We start from the raw sequence: 13,897 nt of genomic DNA on the forward strand, positions 1-13,897 counted from the left end.
TGTTGCTGATTGTGGTGTCTAGAGAACATTGGATGCAAATGACTGTGGGAGGGACACATTCTGGATGAAAATGGGCTCAGGGCTAAACTGGGGTCAAATAGTTTGGGGATAACACTGGGTTGTGTGTGAAAGTATGTTGAGAAAGCATTTGAGTGAAATAGTGTTGTGGGTAAGACCAGGCCTGGATAAAACAAAGTTTTTGTGACAATGGTGTTGGGCAGTGGGTGCTGGCAACTGTTTAACTATTGCCTCTTCAAGAAAAATAAGACATTGATGTGCAATGTTTCCAAATTCCAGGGTGTAAATAGTCCCATCATGATGATGTCAAGCCCCCAACATGATGTCATGATGAGCCACCTAAGAAGGTTCAAAGAAAAAGGAGAAGAGAGTCTGGAATTGAGTTTTGAACACTCCAACATTTCCAGGCTTGGCAGAAGAGAAGTCAGCAAAGGAGACAGAAGGTGCTGCCAGAGGAGGAAGAGGAGAATCAGCAGAGTGTGCTGTCCAAAGTGCTAGGGAAGAGGGTTTCAGGCGGAGGAGGAAGTGTCAAGAAAGTTGAACGTTTCTGAGGGATTGGTAGATTAGCTCCCAGGGCAGTCCCACAGCACGAGGTCACCTGTAATCCTCCTGGATCAGACACGGTGCCAACCCAGGTGCACCCACAACCCTTGCATGGCAGCATCTGTCATCCTGGTCACTCAACTGCCTTCTGTCCTTCTGGTAAGAACATCCCGCCCCTGTGGAAAACAGCCTGTCCTTCCTCCAGGCAGGTGGCTCCGATCTCAATCATGGCACCTCGAGAAACTACGGGTGATCATGGCCAAGCTCAGCCAAGGCAGAGCCATTCTTCAGGATTTATAAGTGCAGTGCTCCACCGAAACAGGGAAACACTGCTCTCTTTTCCTCTGATACCATTAAACTGACATGACATCAGACTGAAGTGGCCTTTGGCAATGGAAAAAGCCTGTCTGAAGTAGAAGCCGAAATGAGAAAGGAAAACCTGGATGTGTCCCTCCATCTGGGTCTACTCTTGTTTTCTCCAGCTCTGAACCAATAAACAGCACTGGCATTTTGAACACTTTACAAGTATCGGCTCAGTATTCCCAACAACCTTAGATGGGTATTACCCAGGTACCCCATGTTAGAGATGAGGAAATTTGCCCATGGCTGCAGAGTGCAAGAGCTGAGATTTCACCCTAGGTAGTTGGCTTCAGAGTCCACAGTTCATTAGGCCAGATGGTTCTTTCTTGTTGGGGAGTTTCCAGTGCATTGCGGGATAGTGAACAGCATCCCTGACCTCTGCCCCCCTAGATGCTGTTGGCACCCCTGTCTTCAGGTGTTACAAGCAAAAATGCCTCCAGACACAGCCACACATTCCAGGGTGGGTGGAGAGCCACTGCTACTGTTCTGCTGCCTTCCGGTTCTTTTCGAATTGCTGTCACTGAGTCACCCAGATGACTCTGCATTTGCCACAGTTCAGGCTCACCTAATCTGTGTGTCAACTACAAATAACCCCATGTCCCTCAAACCCTGAGTCACCCCCAGTACATTGCCACCTGGACCCTGTGTTATCGAAAACCCCACGCCAGCTACAAATCTGTGTCCCCAAGACTTTCTGTCAACCACAGTCCGGTCATTGAGACTTGTGTGACCCATTACCCAGTGGTGTCCCTGCCTTCTGCCAACAACCACAGCTTCCCAGAGTCAGGGTCACAGAGCTGTTCACAGCACAGAAGGCATACATGGAGAGAGGGATAGAAGGAAACCCAGGTGCACATATTCAAAGGCAGGAAGAGCCAGAGAAACCCACAAAAGCAGAAATACACAGAGAACAGGCCACAGCTGGTTACACAGAATGGGTCACTGGCACCTACCAAGGCCCCTGGCAGAGCCCACTGTCTTTAGCCCCTCCCCCACCTCTGGATTAGCCCTGGGGGCAGGCAGGAAAGCTAGGTTCTGAGGGTAAGGAGCTTAGACCCAACGTGACAGCTAATCACCCACATAAAGCCTCTGTCTAGGTCACAAAGCCCTGAGTGGCCTCGCCCCCACCACACCGTAGTCGCTCCTCCCTCCACGGACTCAGGTGGACGCCCCACCCTCAGTATCTCACCAAGCCCACACCCAGGTGGGCAGAGGGAAGAGTTCAGACTGTCTCCACTCCCTCTCGCTCTCCTGCTAGAATGCGCTAGGAGGGTGTTGGTAGGGGCTAGGGGCCCAAGGACAGAGAGCTTGGGTTTCCCAACAGATCAGCCCAGGAAGGATCTGGCTGAGACCAGAGAAACGCTTTTTCTTGAATCAAGAGACCTGCTAGGAGCAACGGCCCCTCCTTTCTGGACACTGTGATCTGCAGGGCCCTGAGGGTTACCAGGACGAGAGAGTCAACCTGTTTTGGGGCAATAAAAGGCTGTGAAGGAGCCCCACACCTCTCCCAAGCTGGCCTGGCATGGTTGCCACGGGGATGCCCCAGTTGCTCCAGAGGTGGCTTCTGGTCCCGGAAGCGGGGATGGCAGAGACAGCCAATCATCGCACCGAGGCGGGTGGGGGTGAAAGGTCAGTGCTGCCTGGGAACATTCCCGACCATAGCTAGGGGCTGACAGCCCAGAGTTCTCCCCCATGCCTGCTTCTCCCAGCTCACAACCCCATCTCCACCACTCCCTTCCCCTCCAGCTCCCATTTCCTCTGCTGCTCCCTCTAAAGGGATGGTCTCAGAGTCTGACTCTGCTGCTAGTTAAGTGACTCAAGCGTGGGGTTCTGGTGTCAGGGCTGACCAGCAGGTCAGACATGTAGACAGGTGAAGAGCTCACACATGTTGCCTCAAGTAAGGGCTCAGGGAGGTTCCAGTGAGGAAAATGGGTATGAAGACTCAGTATTAAGGTTCTGGAAAAAAATCAGGCAAGACACCAGTGTCAGAGTTCACGTTTGGGGCACACATGCCCTGAACACAGCACGGGGCCTCAGGGGACTCAAGGGTAAGGGCCCAATGTGAGGGCTCAGCTGGGGCTCAGTTTTAAGTGTGGGGGATCTGTGCTGGTGTGGTAATTTGTTACTAACCCTTTAGTGGTAATTTGTTACTAAGAACAATTGTTAAAGTACTAAACTTTAGATGAACAAATTTTTAAATGTATAAATTTAAAGGGATTTAAGCTCACCTTTAATTTTTATCTATACATTAAAGAGGATTTAAAATCGGTTACATTCCCACAGGTTTCCCCTAATCTCTCTGAGGTTGGGTTTTCTTATCTATAAAATGGGAATAATAACAGTATCTAGCTCACAGGGTCATTGTGAGGATTAAATGAGAAAATGAATGTAAAGTTCTTAACACAGAAAGTGTGCAAAAATAATAGCATTTTTACAAATGTGCTTAGAGGACCAGGCACAGTGGCTCACACCTATAATCCCAGTACTTTGGGAGGCCAAGGTGGGTGGATCACTTGAGTCTAGGAGTTCGAGACCAGCCTGGGCAACACAGTGAGACCCCTGTCTCTCCAAAATAAAACAAAAAACAGTTCGTTTTTAGCACCTGCCAGTCATGGTGGCACATGCTACTCAGGAGGCTGAGGTGGGAGGATCACTTGAGTCTGGGTGGTCGAGGCAGCAGTGAGCTGTGATCACACCACTGCACTCCAGCCTGGGTGATAGAGCGAGACCATCTCTAAATAAATAAATAAATAAATAGCGTGCTTGGAAATGGAAGAGAGAGAATTAAGCAAGATCACCAGAAATTGCTTCAAACCCATGGCGGGCCAGCTGGTGTCACACGTCCTGGAGGCAGTAACTACGAAGGGATCCATTTTTCTCCCCCATCGAGGGAGAAAACCAGGGGCCGTGTGGGCAGAAGGTGACAACACGCACCTTCCACGAGGGAGAGAGATGCTGCCAACCATGCTGGGAACATGCTAAAAATCAGTAGCTCATATGCACTATAATGTAGCGGTAAAATAAACTTATTCTTTAATAGTACATTAATATGAACAAAGGTTTAGGGCAAAAAATTTCAGGTTTTTTTTTTTTGAGACAGAGTCTCAAAAAATTGAGGTTCTTAATTTAAAAAATTGGGTTCTTAATTAAAAAATTAAGAACCTAAAGAGTTTTTAAGTGGTTTTATCTCATGATCGTCAATGTGTTCAAAATTAAAACTGAAAGTTAAAACATATATTAATTCAAAATAACAATATTTTTGTTATATTTTAACTGAAAATATATCTATAAAGACAGCTGTATATTTTCTTTTTTTTGAGACCCAGTTTTGCTCTTGTCACCCAGGCTGGAGTGCAATGGCACGATCTCGGCTCACTGCAACTTCCACCTCCTGGGTTCAAGCGATTCTCCTGTCTCAGCCTCCTGAGTAGCTGGGATGACAGGTGCCCGCCACCATGCCTGGCTAATTTTTGCATTTTTAGTAGAGACGGGGTTTCACCATGTTGGCCAGGCTGGTCTAGAACTCCTGATCTCAGGTGATCCACCCGTCTCTACCTCCCAAAGTGCTGGGATTACAGGCGTGAGACACTACGCCCAGCCAGAGAGCTGTATATTTTCTGAAACAAAAATGTTAGTGAGAACAGTGGCATCGTTTTACACTTTTGCAAATCTCTTTACTGTCCGGCTTGTAGAAGACAGCTAGATTCTCAGCTGCTTCTGCATTCAATCTGTTGCAATGGGTTGTTTTGGTTAAAATATGTGATGAAAACTAAGCTTCATAATGTATGTAGTTGGGAAAGAGAGAAGTATTTTAATAGCCTTTTCAGTAAATTCTTCTTTCCTCCATACCAAAACTCGAGGTGGTAGTTTCTTAAAAGTTAGTTACTACGTGGACGTTTCATATTCTGTTAACGTTACACTCCACTGGTCTGCCTTGCACTTTGAATAGATCTTTTACTCATGCATGATTTTGTAACATCATGTATTGGTCATTTGGAAAATATTGGTTCACTGAGTTATGCAGATCTCCCAAATGTTGACACATTTCATTATACAATATTTTTTAAAGAGCACACTCATTAATGCTATCACTGGTCTCATCAGAATTGAAAGCTTTCAAACTCACTGTAAGTAGATAAAAGTTTTTCAAATCCTAATTTTCACTTGAAAACGCTAATTTTTTCACTGGCAACAAACACTAATTTTTTTTTCCTTGAATTGATAGGCTCACTTGATTCACTTTTGAGAAAAAGTATGCCAAAGACCCAAGTCTGATAACTATAGTTTGTCATTTGTTCTTTTAAGTAAAACTGGTGTTTGATGCATTCAGTTCACAATTCAATTGCGTAAGTGCTTTTCCTTGAGATAAGCATACTTCCCATTTTGTCACACAAAATATGTGTCACACAAGACATATATTCAAGGGTTACGACAATAAAGTTAACAATGTTACTGCTTCTTTTAGACAATATAAAATAATCAGTACAGTGTAGTATTGGCATAAAGACATATAGATCAAAAGATGCTCAGTATCTTTTATTTATTTTATTTTTTTTGAGACGGAGTTTCACTCTTGTTGTCCAGGTTGGAGTGCAATGGCTCAATCTCAGCTCACTGCAATTTCTGCCTCCCAGGTTCAAGCGATTCTCCTGCCTCAGCCTCCCGAGTAGCTGGGATTACAGGCATGCGCCACCATGCCCAGCTAATTTTGTATTTTTAGTAGAGATGGGGTTTCTCCATGTTGGTCAGGCTGGTCTCGAACTCCCGAGCTCAGGTGATCCACCCATCTCAGCCTCCCAAAGTGCTGGGATTACAGGTGTGAGCCACCGCGCCTGGTCGATGCTCAGTATCTTACAGGCATGAATCCAAAATAGATGTGTACATATATGGTCCACTGATTTCTTTTTGCATTTTTTTGTAGAGATGGAGTCTTGCCATGTTGCCCAGGCTGGTCTCAAACTACTGGCCCCAAGTGATCCTCCCGCCTCAGCCTCTCATAGCGTGGGGGATTAACAGGCATAAGCCACCACCTCCATCTTCATGATCCATTGACTGTTGACAAAGATCGCAAGTTAATTCAATAGAAAAAGGACAGTATTTTCAACAAATAGTGCTGGAACAATTGGAAATCCATAATCAAAACAGACACAAAGACAAACAAAGCTCAACTCCTTCCTTTGCACAATTTAATAAAGCAAAATGGATCATAGAACTAAAGTAATAGCTACAGTTATAAAACTTCTAGACAAAAACATAGGGGGAATCTTTGAGGGCCCTGAGTTGGGTAAATATTTTCTTAGATAGGACTCAAAATGTACAAACTATAAAAGAAAAAATAATTGATTTTTATCAAAATGAAAAACTTCTATTCTTTGAAAGGCACTGTTAAGAAAATGAAAAGATAAGAAACAGACTGTGAAAATATTTGTTCTCTTACAACTCAGTGACAATAATGCAAACTCATTTTTAAAATGGTCAAAAAGGCCAGTCGTGGTGATTCATGGCTACAATCCCAGCACTTTGGGAGGTGGGAGGATCGCTTGAGCCCAGGAGTTCAAGACCTGCCTGGATAACATAGTGAGACCTTGTCTCTATAAAAAATAAACAAATTAGCCAGGCATGGTGGTGTAGGCCTGTAGTCCCAACTACTCAGGAGGCTAAGGTGGGAGGATGGCTTGAAACCAGGAGGTCAAGGCTGCAGTGAGCCTCATGCCACTGCACTCCATCCTGAAGGACAGAGTGAGACCCTGTCTCAAAAAGAATTAAAAAAAAAAAAACAGTCAAAAGATTTGAATGAATACTTCACTAGGGAAGATATATGAATGGCAAAAAGTCCATGAAAAGATGCTCAAATCATTAATCATCAGGAAATTGCATATTAAAACCACAATAAGATGCCACAGTACACTTATTACCATTGCTAAAGTTTAAAAGGTTGATAATGCCAAATGTTGGTGAGAATGTAGAGCAACTAGAAGTCTCAAAATTGCTGATCAGAATGCAAAATAGTACAGCCACTTTGGGAAACTGGAAATTTCTTATAAAAGCACCTGTCATATGCTCCAACAATCCCACTCCAAAGTATTAATTCAAGAGAGACGACAATATGCGTCCACACAGAGATCTGCACATGAATGTGCATACCGATTTTATTCATAATACCAAGAAACGGAAAACAGCCTAAATGTCCATCAACATGTAAATATTTAAGCAAATTATCTATCTGTATGATGAAATACCAATCCATAATAAAAATAAAATAACTACTGATACATGAAACCACAAAACAATAATTTTACTGCTTCACAAGGACAGAAAACCAAACACTGCATGTTCTCACTCATAGGTGGGAACTGAACAATGAGAACACTGGACACAGGTGGGGGAACATCACACACCGGGGCCTGTCGTGGGGTGGGAAACTGGAGGAGGGATTGCATTAGAAGAAATACTCAGTGTAAATGACGAGTTAATGGGTGCAGCAAACAAACATGGTACATGTATACCTATGTAACAAACCTGCACGTTGTGCACATGTACCCTAGAACTTAAAGTATAAAATGAACAAACAAAAAACAGATGCCCTTAAAATAATAATAATAATAATAATAATTGTACTGCTTCACCAAGGACTTTTAAAGCAAAATTGAGGCTGGGCATGGTAGCTCACTCCTGTAATCCCAGCACTTTGGGAGTTCCAGGTGGGTGGATCACTTGAGGTCAGGAGTTCAAGACCAGCCTGGCCAACACAGTGAAATCCTGTCTCTACTAAAAATACAAAAATTAGCCAGGCGTGGTGGTGTGCCCCTGTAATCTCAGCTACTTGGGAGGCTGAGGCAGGAGAATCACATGAACCCGGGAAGTGGAGGTTGCAGTGAGCTTAGATCGTGTCACTGCACTCAAGCCTGGGTGATGAAGTGAGACTCCATCCCAAAAATAAAAATAAATAAATAAATAAGGCAAAACTGGCCCTTTTTTCCCTACTATTGTTACTAGTCATGCACCATGGTGGAGAAGAATACAAAGATTACTGGTACAGTTGGGTGCCATGCCTTGATTCACGCTTAGGTGCCAACAGTTTCACCCACCATTGCTCTTACATCATGTGCAAATATCGATAAATTGAAAGTGGCAAATAACAATTTAGTATTGTTAGGAAAATAGCTTTTGCCTTGTGTATTCCCTGTAAGAGTCTTAAAGATTCCCAGGGATCTGCAATCAACACCCTGAGAACTGATGTTCAAATTAATTAGAATAGTCACATTGACTTTTTAAAAATGACACTTCTTTTTAGATATCACTCAAAGGCATGTAAAATGCTTTCACAAATATCCCATGGAAAAAAGGAAGACCAACTCCATCTGTGGTACTATTTGCTTTACTTCCTCGAAAAATAAAAGGGGGGTTGGGGGAAGGAGAACCCGAGTAGGCCCCTGGGAGTGTGTTTGGCATGTGAAGCCATCCATCATGCAGTCATGGTGAGCAGATGCAGGCCTGGGACCAAAAAGGCAAGTGGCGCTGGGAACTCAGGGCCCTTCGTCACCTTTCCCCACACAGTCCCACTGGCTATACACCCCTCCACAACACAGTCATACCGACACACACACACACACACACACACACACACACACACAGAGTCAGGCCAGCCCCACACACCACGGCTAATCTCTCACAACAAGCCCAGCCATGGTTGCACTCACACAATCCAATCATACAGCCACACCAAAGCCACAAAAAAGCCAACACCCAACTTTATTGTGCTCAAAACCAGGTCACACTGCTCTATATTCACAGATGGAGAATCTCAATGGCCATACACTCAACTATAGATATACTCAAACTAGGAGAATGGCTCATAATGTAAAACATCTACTGGGCCCCGTGGCCATGCCAGCACATCTCCCCTAGTATATTGTGCATGGGGTGAAATAATAGCTTTTGGACACAGGCCAACCTGAATTCAAGTTCACGTTTTGGACACAGGCCAACCTGAATCCAAGTTCACGTTCTACCACTTATTAGTTCTATAACCTGCAGCAAATTACTTAACCTGCCTGAGCTCTCATTCTAGAAAACGCAAATAATTCCTACTTTGAAAACTTGATGTGATGACACAAAATAATCGGACAAGGGGCAGCACCTTGTCTGGCCCAATGTGTGCTGGGGATGCAGCTGTAACTGCCATGTATGGCTTTTGTCACCAGAGGGCACCAGGGCCACAATGTGTCTGGGGAGATTGCTGGAAGAAAATATGCTGAAAAGGCCAGGATTCCTGGGGAGTTTCAGGGTGATTACAGACAGGGTAGGTGTGGGATGTGTGTGGGGCTGGGCAGCTTTTGGGAACCCCACCTAGGCCCCGGCCACACAAGTGTGCTGTTGGGTATGGTGGGCAGCTCCCAGGGAAGATCAGATCTAGGAAGGAGGATGGATGAGGGCTCTCTGTGAGCCAGGCCCTCTTCTATGCCGATTTCACACACATTAAATCCTTTAATCCCCACAACAATACCGTGGTTGATAGTCACTGCTAATATTAATAGTATTCCTGGTGAGGAATATTGAGGAAGCTGAGGTCTGCTTACATAGCCATTAAGTGGAGACCTGGAATACAAATGCAGGCAGCCCGGCTTCAGAATCCATGGCCCTAACCACAGCTCCACACTGCCCCCAACAGTGACCCTGCATCTCCCCTTGCTGGGGTTCTGCCAGGACTCCCTGACCCTGGCTTTCTTCCCTGGAGTTCAGCCAGCCCCAGCTGGCCTTTCCCCTCTTCCGGCCTGCTCCCCACCTGCTCCCTGGGCCAGCCCATGGTAAGAGGCTTATCACATATGTGTGGGGGACAGATAAGGCAGGGCCCCGCGCAGGGCTTATCCAGCCCTGCCATCCCTGCTGGGGAGCTGCCAGCAGATGGAGCCCCGCCCGCGGTCTGGGGTCACTCCTTGTGATGCTGCCGGAGCTCTTTATGATGCCATAATTTGTAGTGACATCATTGCTGTGTCCCTCCTTTGAGTCTGAGAGGGTTACTCAGATAAGAGTTGGGGAAGTGGAGTCAGACAGGAGCCCTACCGAGGCTCCAGGTCAGTGGGCCGGGTTGGGCTGGACTGGAGGAGGGAGTGGTGCCAGAGGATCCTCCCCAGGGCAGATGGCTATTTTTGGTGTCGACTGCTCGGCTTATAGCCACCCCTCTTCCTGTCTTCCCAATCCAAAGAGGCTCTGGGTCCAGCAGGGGCAGGAGCAGTAGGAGAAATCTTTAGCCCTGCAGCAGGGCAGCTCTGGGGTCAGTCTCTAGCTCAGGAACCAGCCCGTTCCCCCCTACAGTGAGGCCTGACCCTCAGTACCTTGGGTCTGAGGGGAAGGGGGGCCTTACTTCCAATCCTTGAAATAGCAGTGCGGCAAAGAGAGATTATTAGGATGGCCAGACAGACAGACACAGCCAGACCCACCATAATAGTCACACACATTAACTTGCTGATGTGGGCTGCGGGCACAGCCTCACGCCAACACCATCACACTCACAGCCATTCATTCTCATAGCCATGCCCACAGCTACACGTGGGCCACAGACGGCTGAACCACACGGACATACCAGCACAGGCACAATGTCACCTGTCCCATCTGGGAGAACAGGAACCCCTTCTCTCTCACGGTTGTACTCCCAGAAAGGAACTCAATTCCCAGCACATTGCAGATGCGCACTAATATTTGGTGAGTGAATAAATGGACATTCAGTGCCACAGGGCCTGTGACCAGGCTGGGCTGAGGCCAGAGGAAATGCCATCCCACCTGCAAGCCTGCTCGACCTCTCCAGACCCAGGATGGGAGCATCGAGGAAGAACTACAACTGCCAGCACCACCCCAGCCCCAACTTCAGTCATGGCCACTCCTCAGATAATAGGTCACTGAAGGGACCTCGGTTATGTAGGGACCCTGGTTATGCAGGGACCCCACTCCCTCCCTCCAGGTGCAGTGAATTGGAACACTGGCACTCTGAAAATGGAATGTTATGAACATGGGGTGGTCTGGATGTTGGGTACCCCAGGCCCCCTGGAATTTGGCACTGGGGGCTCTGGGTTTTGGGTCCTCTACAGTGTTGGGTGCTCTGGCACCCTTGACATTGGGAATTCAGGACTTTGGGAGCTCAAAGCGATTGAGGAGTCTGGGTGTTGAAAGCTCTGGAGATTGGGGCTGCCCCTTGGACAACGCCAAAGTCAATACTTCCTGTCTATATGCCTGATTTTACCTGGAGCCACTGAGGTCCAGCCCGGAACCCCTGTTCTGAACCCCATGATTGGCTTATGCTGCCCCAAGGCTGGGGTGGCAGGGCTGGGGTGGCGGGGTTACAGGGGTAGAGAAACCACAACAGGATGGCCTAAGGGGTACCTGGGGCCCCAGAGACAGCTCTCAGATCTGAAACCAATCTAACCTGCTCCTCTGCATTGGGACAGGGCAGTGGAGGTGCCAGGCACTGACCACTGGGCTCCAGGTTCAAGAAAGGAAGAATCTGAGAGCAGAGCCCAGGCAGGCACCTCCCAGTAATGCTTCCTGGCTACTGAGGCTGGGGTTCTAAGGAGGTGGAGACCCCTGGCCAGGCCTGGCTTCAACTACAGGCAATGTCCACCCTCCCCCACCTTCTCAGCAGGCCCCCAGCACCCCTCCATCAAGGTGCCCAGTGCTGCCAGCTCCTGCAGTGACCACCAGAAGTGGCCCAAGTCTGGCATTATTCATATTCCTACTAGACACACACCTAAGCTGACTATGTGCATCTCAAAACAGAGGCCTTGATCTTGCAGGCTGCTGACACCACTCGAGGAAACCAGCCAGCCTTGGGGGCTCTGACGCTGGATGCAGCCCTCCCAGGAAATAGCTCCACTGGCTGCAGTAACTGGAGGCTCCTGAGCCACATTTCAGCCTGCAGTGGGTGGTGGGTGGGCCCCAGCCCAACTGCTGCCCTGCCCCAGGAAGAAGCAGGCCCGTCAAAATGTCTGACCCCATCCGTCCCCCTATCCCCTCCCCTGCCCCAGTCTGTCCTCAGTCCTGATCCCCCTGCCCGCCCCACAGTGGCCCAGGCTGGCCATGCCCTTCCCACCCTGCAGGCCAGCTGCTCAGAGCCAGGGGCTCACAGCCAGGGACGGAGGCTATCCTAGCTCCCACCCGGGCTGGGCCCAAACCTGCCTCCTTTGGGCCTCATTCTGATTGGAAAAAAACAGCCTCTCTAGTCCCTGTCTCAGGAAGACGGCTTTTCAAACCAGAATCTTTCTCACAAGTGTCTCCTCAGGACACAGCTCACTGTGTGGTTTCCTGAAGCTCTTTCTGGGTCAAGGTGGGTAAAACACACATATCCATGAATCTGTTTCTATGTATACAAATAGACTTTGAGCTATGCCAGTGTTAGTCTAATAAAGCCCTCTGGCCAACATCCCCAATCTCCCTAAACACTCCAAGGAAAATTTTCTCTTCACCCCACGTCCCTGTCCCCAGGTTAGTCCCCAAGCTTTCCTCTTTCTGACGGAGCCTCAGAGGGCTGGCCCCTGAGCACCCATCCTCCTCTCTTCTAACTGCCCAGGCCCCAAGCCCCTAGGCCTGAGGGCATCCTGGAAGTCTGGCTTGCAGCACCCTACACCTGCCTCCCTTCATATGGATTCCCTGAGCCATGAAAACTCTCAGAATCTTCACTGAGTGTTCTTAGCGCTCAGTGCCCTCTTCTAGGCCTGTCCCCACCCCAGCCTACTGCTGGAAGGGAGAAGGAGGGAGGCCTTTTCCCCTTCATACTCTTCCTTGTCCGCCTTCCTCTACTTGGGGGCCTCTTCGACATCCTCCATCTGCCTTTCCTGGGGTGGTATCCCTTTTGATGAGCCCCAGTGAGGAGGCAAGGAGGAAGATCCTAAAAACAACTTATGGAGGAAGTTACGTCCTGGCAGGAGAGATATAGAGGGCTTGGACCCCATCTGCCCAGTCCCAGGAGTTGAGCACACACATAACTACACAGACCTGCTGCAGTGCACACAATCAGTCTTCCACAGATGTACCTACACAAATACACAACCGGGGCTCAGGTGTCTGGGGGCACAGACACAACAGGTTGCCTAGATCCAGGTGTGTGTGCACACAACTCACACAAGAAACACCTGCACTTGGCTTGTAGGAGACTAAAAATCCCAAACATGCTATACCTACTAGGTTTGGGGACAAAGTAAAAGTGAAAATAATCTCGCTGATAAGACTAAGGTGTCTTCCCAGATCTGATCAGGAGTCCAATGTGAATAGGAGACAACAGAGAGCTGTCTTTGTACTTTGGCTCTGAGGAAGGTTTGTGGAATGGACCGCGTGTGGCCTGAGAGAGCTCGCATTTCAGGGAATGCCTGGGCTTGATGCCTGTTATCTTGTTCAGTGCCTCTGATAAATTAATAAACTGGAATCTCACTCAACAATTGGTTTCACGTGAGTTTGGCATGTGTGCACTCGCTTCTTGGAGGCTGACTGTCCCAAGGAAAAAAATTAAACTGTTTCCTGGCCAGAAAATGGTGAGGACTCAGGGTCCAAAGTAGAAATTGCCTCTGTGGGCTGGGCCCCTTCCCTGAGCAGATGCCCTACTCAGGTTGGGGCAAAAACCAGTTCCTCTGACAGAACTAACTGGCCACTCTCCATGAAAGGTGGTGGCTCTCACAAGGTATGCAAATGTGGGAGGCTCATTCCAAATGCCAGCCACCACTCCCCAGAGGCAGCCTGGAGCAATGGGCTTTATATACACACACATGCATTTCCTTAGCCCCTTCTCTCTGTTTCACAGAGGAGGAAACCGAGGCTCACCATGCTCCTTTTGGCAAAGACTCTTTTTTAGCTGAGATTGTAACCCAGGTCTGTCTCACCATGGAAGGAGGAGGGATCCCAGGTTGGTGTCTGCAGCCCCTGTAACACCACCTCAAAAGTAGAGCTGACCAAGCCGGTGGTCCAGGAGGGAAATTTGAGAAAGGGCTACCCC

General features: G+C 48.0%; 2 long non-coding RNA genes across 3 annotated transcripts in view; one reads left to right on the forward strand and one right to left on the reverse strand.

The window, feature by feature from the left end:
- The window catches only part of LOC107976716 (uncharacterized), a 32,455-nt gene extending 30,496 nt beyond the window's left edge, over positions 1-1,959 (reverse strand). For both annotated transcript variants that reach the window (XR_001720882.1, XR_010149058.1), the window contains exon 1: positions 1,875-1,959. This is a non-coding gene — a long non-coding RNA (uncharacterized LOC107976716). The remainder of the gene's footprint in view (positions 1-1,874) is intronic.
- A 7,984-nt stretch (positions 1,960-9,943) lies between these two features.
- Positions 9,944-13,341, forward strand: LOC107976715 (uncharacterized). Its single transcript, XR_001720878.4, has 4 exons — positions 9,944-9,995; positions 10,453-10,623; positions 11,709-12,238; positions 13,156-13,341. It is a non-coding gene; the product is annotated as an uncharacterized LOC107976715 (long non-coding RNA).
- The last annotated feature ends 556 nt before the right edge of the window (positions 13,342-13,897 follow it).

The sequence above is a fragment of the Pan troglodytes genome, chromosome 1, assembly GCF_028858775.2.
Source record: "Pan troglodytes isolate AG18354 chromosome 1, NHGRI_mPanTro3-v2.0_pri, whole genome shotgun sequence".
NCBI lineage: Eukaryota > Metazoa > Chordata > Mammalia > Primates > Hominidae > Pan > Pan troglodytes.